Genomic DNA, 11822 nt, shown 5'->3' on the forward strand with positions numbered 1-11822 from the left:
TGAGGCGTGGAGGGTTCCGTCTTTGTGCCTGGAGAGAGGGCCATAGAAAAGGAAAGAAAATGATTTTGAAGGATTCCAAGAAATCGATGTCATTTTATGACTTTTTTTGTTCTCATTCATATATGAAAGTGCGCTTCGATGTTATTCTGCCAAACATCTTTTTTTTTCTAATTCCAGAAGTTTCTTCGTTATATAAAAGTCATGGGCCTCTTTATCTTTGTAGAGAATTATGATTTTGTAGTTTATATTTGTATTTAATTTCTTCGTCCCTCTTAACACCAGAATTACATGGTTTTATGGAACCTTCTGGGTAGTGGTTGTTTGATGCTATTTTTATCCTAAGTTTTTCATAATCATTTCTAGCTAAATGACGTCCTTAAAAATTCAGCATTATCTTTTTTTTTTTTTAAATAGTTCAACAGTCTTAGGTTTCTCGGATTATCCTCGATGCTTTCGAATGAAAATGACGATAAAAAAAAAGAAAGTATGTTTTTTCGAGTGCAGTGAACAATGAGCCGAGCAACTTGCTGCTTTCTTCTAGCCCAGACAGGGAGAATAAAAGAATAAGAAATAAGGAGAGAAGGAAGTAAAACAAGAATAAGGAATGTGAAGAAAAGGAATTAGACAAGACTTTGTGTACTTCGCTTAACGCCGTGGCTCTAAGTTCTGGCGTGTGTGTGTGTGTGTGTGTGTGTGTGTGTGTGTGTGTAAGGAGGCGATTGGTGATCAGATTTTTATGTATGAATGGGGATGGAATCTGAAAGAGAGGTAGAATATCATAACAATTTAAAAGGTAGTAACACGAAAAAGATCATTTATATAATTATCAAAGGCGCCGAGGAGAATAGTAAAGGTGTATTAATACAATTGAAGGCAGGCATGTGAGGTTAGTGGCCCTTACGCAAGAGTAAGGGAGGGGACTCGATTATTCTCATCAGGGGAGAATGATCTGACGTTAGGTGGTATATGCTTAGTAGCTATGGTAAAGCGAGGTCCCGGGGCGGGGGTGGGGGGGGGCGGCGCCGATGGAGAAGAGAAAGGAGGCGTGATGATGGTAAGGAGTTAGGAAGGGGTAAAGGAATATTGGTAGGAGGAAAACTGATGAGGTGAGGTTATAATTACTGGAAACAAAGTCTGACAAGAAAGAATCAACTGTTTATGTTCTTTGATTACTCGATTGAATGACTGATTTGGCTCTCTCTCTCTCTCTCTCTCTCTCTCTCTCCAAAAAAAATTAAAGATTAAATTGACGAACAATGAAACCTGCTCCTAGAGATAACTGAGCACACGATGTCTCCTCGAATGGACTAATAAGTCTTTTAGACATTCTAATCCTTGTAATTCCTTGCAACGTATTAGGACAAAATGAGGAGAAAAATTCAAATGTGGATTTATTCCTGTTTGCGATTTTAAGTTTTTCGGATTTCATTGATCCAGCTATTGCTTGTTGATTATGACAGAGAGGGCGAGAGAGATCTTGGGACGTTTCTATTACATGGAAACACACAGAGAGAGAGAGAGAGAGAGAGAGAGAGAGAGAGAGAGAGAGAGAGAGAGAGAGAGAGAGATGCAATAAACCCTTGGAAAGGGAAGGGGATATTGGCGAGACAATTTTTCTCCTAATAGAAATCAGGAAATTATCTCCCCCCTAAAGAATCCCAGAGGGTACACGGCCAATTGCCCAACCGATTTCTTCTCTGGCTCCTATTTAGGTCATGGCACAGCGGTGGTGGTGACAGACGGGCAGGGCAGTTAGAGAACTCTTCTTCCATTTTTCTCTTCCACACATGAGATAAATTCCTTTGGCGTTCGTCCGTATGAAGCATTGACCCTTGTCTCATTTATTAACGCGATGGTGGCTCGTGATTCAATCCCTCGTTAACACGGAGTAATCTCTCTCTCTCTCTCTCTCTCTCTCTCTCTCTCTCTCTCTCTCTCTCTCTCTCTCTCTCTCTCTCTCTCTCAGTAGAAAAGATAAAAATAAAGTCAGCTTCATCCAGTACCTCTTGTAAGTAACAATTTATATGTTAAAAGTGTATGAGCAACTGGTTTTAATGTTTAGATTCTCTCTCTCTTCTCTCTCTCTCTCTCTCTCTCTCTCTCTCTCCATACACTGCGTAAATTCCTTCGGCTCCCATCAGTGTAAAGTATCGACCCTCCGTATAATTGGTTGCTTGGTCCATGATTTCAGCCCAAAGTTCATATCCAGCGGCGGGGAAGTCCCCGTCAATTATTGCATAGTATTAAGTGGATAATTGTGCTGTTAAGATTATTTTGCAGCATCAGTTATGAAGGAAATATATTGCTTTGACTAGGAAATATATTGTTCAATTATTGTTACATTACTGTGGATTTGTTTCTCCTTTTTAAGACTTGTTACTGTGAGTATTTTTTCATGCACCAGGTAATCGTCATCATTTTGAGATGTGAGACGTATAACTATGGTATTTTTAATACTAGCATATATTTTTTATTCGTTGACATAAGATAATTTTATGCAATAGCATAAAATAATATGCTTGTAAAAAATTGTTCTCCGTGGGAGTACTTTACTGCATTACGTAGGCAGTATTACTCATAAGGACACTAATGTAACACATAAATCCTAATCCTTAATATTCCGGAAGTAACTTGATACTGAGAATGTATGATTTTTAAATTTACTTTTCGATTTCTTCAACCGAAAAGGGTTTTAGATTTCGGGTTTTTTTTTAGTTTTCTGTAAAAGAAAACTATTGTGCCAGCTTTTCCTGCCCTCCTCAGAACTAACAAGCTAGTTAGGCTAGAAAGCTGCAAATTGGTATGTTGGTCATCCACCCACCAATCATCAAACATACCAAATTGCAGCCCTCTAGCCTCAGTAGTTTTTATTTTATTGAAGGTTAAATTTAACCAAATCGTGCTTCTGGCAGCGCAATAACACAGGCCACCACTGCTGGCTGAGAGTTTCATGAGCCACGGCTCATATAGCATTATATCGAGACCACCGATATAGTGGCCTTGGTTATATGCTGTGCAGAAAACTTGAGTGAGCCGAAGAAACTTCTGCGCATTTTTTTCTTGTTTATTATACGCAAGGTCCTTTAAATATACTCCAAGTATATTTAAAGGACCTTGATTATACGTAGCATCGAGAAAGGCTTTTATTTGATTCCCGGAATCTTATAGTGTGTACTACCTCTCATTACATGAGAATTAAGGAGCTCCCTCATTCCTGCATAATTTCACGCTAATGAACAGGATTACGGAATGACTCGGAAACCGTCCTTAGATCACAACAAAATGTAACCCAAAAGATCGCCCTGAAGTCTCTTCTATCCTCTTACGCATTCAGTCCATTAAAAAAAAATTGGAAAAAGAATTAGAAAAAATACATGACGGACATACTAAGTCTAATTGGGGGGAAAAACAGGCGCGTGCAGTCATCAAGTAGGATCTGTTGCTTTTAATTATGCAAATCCCAGGCTTTGTTTTCAACGATCATTAGCGAACAAAATAATGACCATTAACTGATGATGTTGCAGATTTTTTATGGAAATTTAAATTTAAAGCCGACAGCAACTGCGGAACGATTTTTTTTATTCAAGGTAAAACTAATTTTAAACCTGCTCAGTCGCTCACACCCGTTGCCGATGGGCACACCCAACCACAATATATATATATATATAATATATAATATATATATATATATGTGTGTGTGTGTGTGTGTGTGTGTGTGTAGGGGCTGTGAGGAAGCTGTTTTTGCTTATTTATTTTTATATTCGTTTGCTGTTCCTGCTTATTTATTGGGATATTATTTGCTGTTCCTGCTATTTAACTTTTGTGATATGTTGACTTCGGATTATGTGCAAAATTGCTATGCGATATAAAAACTGTTGTTAAACAAATCCTTTGACTGAGTGGAATAATAATAATAATAATAATAATAATAATAATAATAATAATAATAATAATAATAATAATAATAATAATAATAATCATAAAATACGTTCAGAAAGACGTCGTCTTGCAACAAGCAAAAATGCATTGTTTCACCGTCCTTGGCTCGGTAGATTTACAGCCATAGCTGCATAGCTACAGCATTTCCTTTTGTTTACAAATAGTGTGTTGGTGACAAGATTCTCCTCCCCTCATGTCAAAGTGCGACGAGCACAAAGCCACAAAGAAAGGAAAAGCGAAGAATGAACAAAGAAACAAAAGAAATGAGTAGATAGAAGGTCCGGTAGTCAGGAAAAATATTAAAATAGAAATTTAACTTGTCAAGTCGCGCTGCAGAAGTTCCAGAATGAGCGAATAAGACTTAAGAGAAAACGCGAATTGAGGTGATATATTTCAGAATATGGATAGAAGATAAAAAAACAATATATTAAACCTATCTTCTTACTAAATAGACAGTGGAAAAAAGCGCCTCAGCGGTGTGGTTGGTATGGTTATAGCGTCCCACCTCGGTGGTCGCGGGTTCGATTCTCGGCCATTCCATTGAGGAGTGAGAGATGTGTATTTCTGGTGATAGATGTTCACTCTCGACGTGGTTCGGAAGTCACGTAAAGCCGTTGGTCCCGTTGCTGAATAACCACTGGTTCCATGCAACGTAAAAGCACCATACAAACAAAACAAGACAGTGGAAAAAGGACGAAACATATATTTTGCTTTTTATGACTTGGATGTTACCTATCATGTCCTCATTTCCTAGGGTGCCGTGATTCAGTGAATGAATGCGCTGGCGTTACTAGAAAGCTTCTGAAATCAAATGTTTGGTAACTGACTCCTTTCTCTCTGTGAATATGTTTGACCGAGGTTAAATATTTCCAGAATTTTTGTGTCACATTTGCTCTGTCAGGTTTTAAGTTTTGTTTCAATTTTCTCCCCTTGCCTCGAATTTCAATATTTTATCATGGCGAGCGCTAGGTTTTTCTCTCATTATCACCATGTATTTTTTTGTTATCTTTTTATAACTTTTCGAACATTTAAAGTTGATTTTGCGTAGTTTTATGGTATATTTGCATGCATACGTGGACATTACTCAGTATTATCAGTATTATTCGACATACACAGCAATTATGCATAATGAAGGTGACCTCATATAAGGTTATCATTATTGAGCATATTTGCTTATGTGCTTTATCGTCACGTTATTCTGATTAAAAGTGTGCGAGCATTAATTAATATGCACCCAAGCCAAAAGACCAATTAGCCGGGCAAATTACCTTCCTCGTAAAAGAATGCCCAATATGATAAAAGGAAAAATCCGGCTAATGGAACAGAAATAAAGTAGTATACGGGTGAGAAAATAGAAATAAAAATAAGTAAATCAGGAAAGGAGCATATATAATGAGTAAATGAATGCGTGGAAAGCTAACAAAGAGCTTACAGAATTAAAGTAATATGCTGATGAGGAAAGCAAAGCTAACGGAATTAAAGTAATATGCGGATGAGGAAAGATAAAAGCAAATAAATAAATCAATTTAGAAAGAAGCATATATGTACAATAAATCAATGAAAGCATGGAAAGGTAACGTAAAGTAAAATTTTGATGATGAATGCTAACAGAATTAAAGTAATATACGGATGAGGAAAGCTAAGGAAAAGCTAACATAATATGATTAAAATAATATGCGGATGAGAAAGAAGAAATAAAAGATAAGACATTGAAGAAAGAAGCATATATATATATATATATATATATATATATATATATATATATATATATACATATATATATATATAATATATATATATATATATATATATATAATAGTAATATACATATAATAATAATATAATAATAATAATATAATAATATATATATCATATATATACGTATATATATATATATATATATATATATATAAATATATATATATACATATATATATATATAATAATATATATAATAGGTATAATAATAATAAATATATAATAATAATAATAATAATAATAATAATAATAATAAATAAATAATAATAATAATAAATGGATTCGTGGAAGGTTAACTGGGGCGTGACGTACTACGCACTCAAGAGCGACAATTGACAGAAAGTCTGCAATGGAAGAAGATGCGCACGAATTCAGAATTGTTCTTCCTTTCGGTGAATGGAGAGATGAAAGAGCGGCTGATAAGCTAATTAGCTACAATTCTTTTTCCTTTCCACTCTCAGCTGGTCTCCTAATTAAGTGCGAAATTTTGAAAGAAGGTCGAGTTCTTGGATTTCTTTTATTCGTTTTTTATTTATATGCTTGGTCATTGCCATGTGGATTTCTTTACTGTGCTAGATGTCTCTTTCAGTGTATTATTATCATTATTATTTGTGGGTGGGGGGTGGGGAGGGGGGCAAGCAATTCTTACCTGTTTCCCTTCGTCACCAGACACGTGTCAGTCCTGTCGCAAGTTTCAGCAAAGGTCGCTCAGGTCGCATTCCTGCCAAAGGCATCTGGCATTCTTTACTTGCGATCCAACCCATCTAAGAATTGAATGATTCATTTTGAACTTTAACTTTATAATTGAAATGATGAATAGTGAAGAATTTAAATTATGAATATTGAAGTACCAGAGAATTGCTTTGATAAGTGATCATTTCATGTTATTGTTCAGGATGTGAAATTCTCCCTTGTTTTAGAAAGGCAGGTCTTTCTTCAACTAAGAAGGAAAATCCATCAACTAACTTCTTTCTTAAAGGTTCAGGCCTGTGTGCATGAAAGGGATGTGTGAAAGCAAAAGTTCCTAAGGATGCCTGTATGGAGAATGTTCTAATTTATTAAATAAAATTTTTTTGTAGTCCTAAATAAATTAAGTATTATTTCGTCATTTAATTTTGTAATTTTTCCAAGCTGTAGGTTAACCTCCCCCCCCCCCCCCCCTTTACACACACACGCACACATACACACACACACACATACTGTAGTATCATTAATGAAGAAACTTATTAAATCCAAATTCCAGTTTATTCTATGATTATGTTCATTTATATAGTTGAAAATAGCTGAGTTCTCCAGCTATTCTCAACCATATAAATGTTCATAACCATAGAATAAACTGGAATTTGTCACCTATAATTTATAGCAGCAACTGCCGGTACAAGAGTCAAATGACGGAATCGGCCTTGATTAAACAGAGGCAGGCAATAAACATCTCAAAAGGAGCATGGGACTCAGATATCATCGACAAGGTTTTCATCCAAACAACGCTTAAGAAGATTAAAGGAAGATTATCAGCAGGAGTGACCTAAATTGGCTTATCTATGGATGGACCTCTTGGCATAAATGCCACCTTTTCTGTAACTTTTCTCATTCATCTACCTGAAGAGTGAGACAGTAGTCATTGAAATATAGAATTTTTCTCTCTATATTTTGGTGTTTTTATGGGCTGCTTTTATTATATATATATATATATATATATATATATATATATATATATATAGCTATATATGTGTGTGTGTGTGTGTGTGTGTGTGTGTGGTGTGTGTGTAGTGTGTGTGTGATGTGTATATGCAGTTTCTTTTCTTGATAAGAACGAGCATTTTTATCGCACTGAAGAATGCTCAAGTCATGATTAGAAATGAGTAGTATGTATACGAAACACTGTACCTTTAGTACATTTTTCTATTTTATTTTTATCTTTTTCTGGTTTCCTTGTATTTTGACTGAGATATGCAGTAAGATTAAAGGATCTTATTATTAAATTTCTTGATAATGCCTTGCTGTGTGCTTTAAATAGTTCGAGACACCATTTATATCCCTTAATGGGCGTAACTAACCTGAATGCTAGTTACGCGTTTCATCGCCGCCGCCGCTTAAAACTACTGTTTACCTGAGCGAGGGTTATCCAAGACGGGACAGATTCCGTCCATTCTTCACGGCGAACACAAGTCACTGATCTTCGTATAATTTAACATGGATATTATTTTCAGTATTGCATGAAGTCGTCTGCTGTTTCACAGTAAGGATTATCTTGCCATGAGGTTCATGTAAGACTTCACGTTAATCATCCCTGCTTTCGTAATTACTGACGGGCTGGACATGAGATCCTTTGCTACGTCCAAGGAAACTGCCAATCAAGATGGTATCAATTTGGTGACCGTTGGATGCATTATTGAACCCTAATGGATTACTCAACTGAACAAACCAGCGCAAGGCATTCATTGAGGTAGGTCTAGTTCCGTTTGGCACACAGAACAAGACTTTAAAGTTGCCCCATTATTTCAGTGTGCCTTCATTAACTCTTGAGTCAATCAATTTTTTACACCTGCGAGATCCTTTAATTAATTGTGATATTAACTTAATGAAAGCCCTCGTAACTTTATCTTGTCACAGCTATTCATTTTTGTCTCGTTGATTGATAGTTTTCTTTTATTTTTTAGGATTCGAGGTATTTGAAGTGTAGGGGGATTTGGTAGCCAGTGCCTAGGATACCAAACATCTGAGCGGCATCGTTGTCTTCCAGGGAATGTACTATGTAGTTCAAGATAGCCTTTTCCCTTGCTGGGAGTGTTGCTTCAGATTCACCTAATAAATGCTTGAACTTTTTGCATATCGGATTTTTTTCATCTCTATTATTTTCGAGTAGTATGTGAAGATCATTAAGTGTAGCTAATTAAATTTTGTTTTCCTAGGTATTTGAAAAAATCTATTTTTGCTTGTATTAGACTAAGCCTTGAGATCGAGGGTGGATATCTTAATTTAAAGTCCATTCCATTACAAAGGGGTTTTAAAGAACATTTGGGCAATGATTTTAGAAAACAAGGCGTGATCCTGACCTCCAGCTTACTTGGGGCTCGTGATAAAGTCTACGGTTAAATAGAGCGTGGTTCCATCAACGAAAATTAAAATAAACTCGCTATGTTTTATTAGAAATAATTGTTCTGTACTGTTTAACATGCACATTATATATTTTTACATTTTTATTTGAATAAATCATAAATATTCTAATATTCCTGTATCTTTAACTCGGCGCGAAACACATTTTTCAGACCTTTTTAGGCATTTCCGTACATCTTTCCTACCCCCTTAACAACAAAGTTTCTAGGCTAACTCCCCGAGTAGGCGATAAAGATATGAAATATCTCGGAAAAAAATCGGAATCGTTTGTGTCATAGACCCGATTAATCATGCGCTGTAGCTTAACGGTTCTTCTTTGACTCCATATCGAATAATTACAATAAATTGTTTTTTTTCCTTCAGATTAATAAGGAATGCCAAAAAATCTGAATATTTCTCATAGTATTAAAGTTATTGAAAAAAAGGAGAGTGATGGCTCGAAACATGATTAATACGATGAAAATAAAAACTCACGTTAATGAAAACACCGTTGTACGTTTTAACTTTCAACAACTATAATTTTGTGTGTGTAGGACTTCAGCACAGATAGAGGGTCCTTTATTGTTTTCCTTCCCAAGCCACGGGACCTCTTTCGGTATGTTTGATAAAACGGCAGGTCAATATGCGTCAGCAAAATACCCTTTGAAGAGCAATCTTCCAAAACTTTTTTACTCTTGAAAAGAAATGTTTCCGATTCATCATTCCTTTGGAACGAAGAAATCCCTTTACAGTAATTCGAGATCACGTCGAATGTAGCTATTTTGAAACGTCTTTTGTTACTCTTCTGTCTTACATATTCAGGAACTTCAAATGGAATAGGTTATCGTTCATCTGGAAGATACGGCTCGGCCATTCCTCTTGCTGATTTTATTTAAGTTCCTGTTTTTTATGTACTTTTGCTTTTTAGAATGAGTTTCTATTATTTTGTAAGTGTTAATTTATTAAATAATTCTTATTTCGTTCCATTTGTATTTTCTTTAGCTTTTCTCCCCACGCATCTTTTGCTCATTGCTTCGAAAGTTATTAGTTAGTAGGACTTGTTTCAAATAAATATGCACACATTTAAAATGGCAATAAAAATCTCGGTGAACACAATCTTATCATTTAAATTGCAATTTTACTCACTGGATGAGCGTAAGGGTAACTGAAGGAAAATTAGGAATTTGTCCTTAATCTCTATTTTGTTTAGTTGTCATTCGGTTCATCGTGCCAAAGAAATTATGCTCTTGCTCTTTGTTAAGGTCTGTCAAGTACAAAATATGTAATACGTAGAGCGTGCTCAGGCCCAAAGTCCATGGAGTGTATAAACCTAGGTCTCAAGACTACGAAGACCTTTTAGTACCATTACACCTATGGGTTACTTCGAGGCCCAGTGTTCATAACTGGTATTCGCAGACCTTGGTAACCAACTGCACAGACTGAAAATAGCCTTAGCCGATTGGTAACCAGCTCCACAGACTGAAAATAGCCTCAGCCAATTGGTGACCAGCTGCACAGACTGAAAATAGCCTCAGTCAATTGGTAACCAGCTGCACAGACTGAAAATAGCATCAGCCAATTGGTGACCAGCTGCACAGACTGAAAATAGCCTCAGCCAATTGGTAACTAGCTGCACAGACTGAAAACAGCCTCAGCCAATTGGTGACCAGCTGCACAGACTGAAAATAGCCTCAGTCAATTGGTAACCAGCTGCACGACGGAAAATGTGAAAACCACTGCACAAAGCTGAAAATAGCCTCACCATGGTTAACCATTTCACAGACTGAAAACAGCCTCCACTTGGTAAAACCTCTGCACAGACTAAAAATAGCCTCAGCCAATCGGTGACACTGCACTGAACGAAAAATAGCCTCAGCCAATTGGTAACCATCTTGCACAGACTGAAAATTAAAACCTGCCAATTGGTGACAGCCTCAGAACGGAAATAGGTGAACCAGCTGCACAGACTGGAAAAAATAGCCTCAGCCATCGGTTGGTACCAGCTTGCACAGACTGAAAATAGCAGCCAATGGTAACCAGCCTGCAACAGACTAAAAATAGCCTCAGCCAATTGGTGACCAGCTGCACAGACTGAAAATAGCCTCAGCCAATTGGTAACCAGCTGCACAGACTGAAAATAGCCTCAGCCAATTGGTAACCAGCTGCACAGACTGAAAATAGCCTCAGCCAAGGCGGTATGAACCGAAGTGCTGTGGCATTACACCAGTTGAACATTTGATGTATATTCACTTTTAGGGTGAATTAATTTGTATAAAGTATAGCTTACACCTATAATAGTTAGCTGTATTGCCATTTTTCTTATTTTTTATAATGTACTAAAAATTGAATAGATACAATAGCAATTAGCTTTGTTGTACAGTATGCCTTACTCTTCATTAATTGACACTATAAATTCTATATATAACTTTAGGTTACATGACATAGTTCGGCAATAGTCCTTGAGTGGAAGGCATTAAGACATCTATTTTAGACTTTTATGAACCAATGCACTACAAAGCATAATACCTTAGATGTACTACATCTGCAGTAAATGGATTCCTACATTCTAACTAAACTACATGCCTTGTGGCGTAAGGCTGCCATCTTTATTGCAGAGTTAATAGCATTCCCCTTTAATCTGTAGGTCAGCATTTCCTTTAAATCATGCACATTGAGTACTTTGACAAATAGTCATGCTCAGGAGTGTACGACTCTTATGCTATATACTGTTTACAAAACAGTTCAGCATGTGTGGTGCTTAATAGTTTCAAGTTTTGAGACTCTTTAAACACGATACTCAATCTTGAAACAATTGAAAAGGATTTAGTAGGATTTTTGAGGCATGCTTGAAAGGTCCTGTGTAGGATATATGAGGCATGGTTAAAACGTCCTGTGTAGGACTGATGAAGCTATATTGGATACTCCTGTTTTGGACATATGGAATGCAGTTGAAAAAGCTTGTGCAGGAATTAAGAGGCAAGCTGGAAAATTCCTATGTAAGACATATGAGGCATGATTAAAGATTCCTA

The sequence above is a fragment of the Macrobrachium nipponense genome, chromosome 21, assembly GCF_015104395.2.
Source record: "Macrobrachium nipponense isolate FS-2020 chromosome 21, ASM1510439v2, whole genome shotgun sequence".
NCBI lineage: Eukaryota > Metazoa > Arthropoda > Malacostraca > Decapoda > Palaemonidae > Macrobrachium > Macrobrachium nipponense.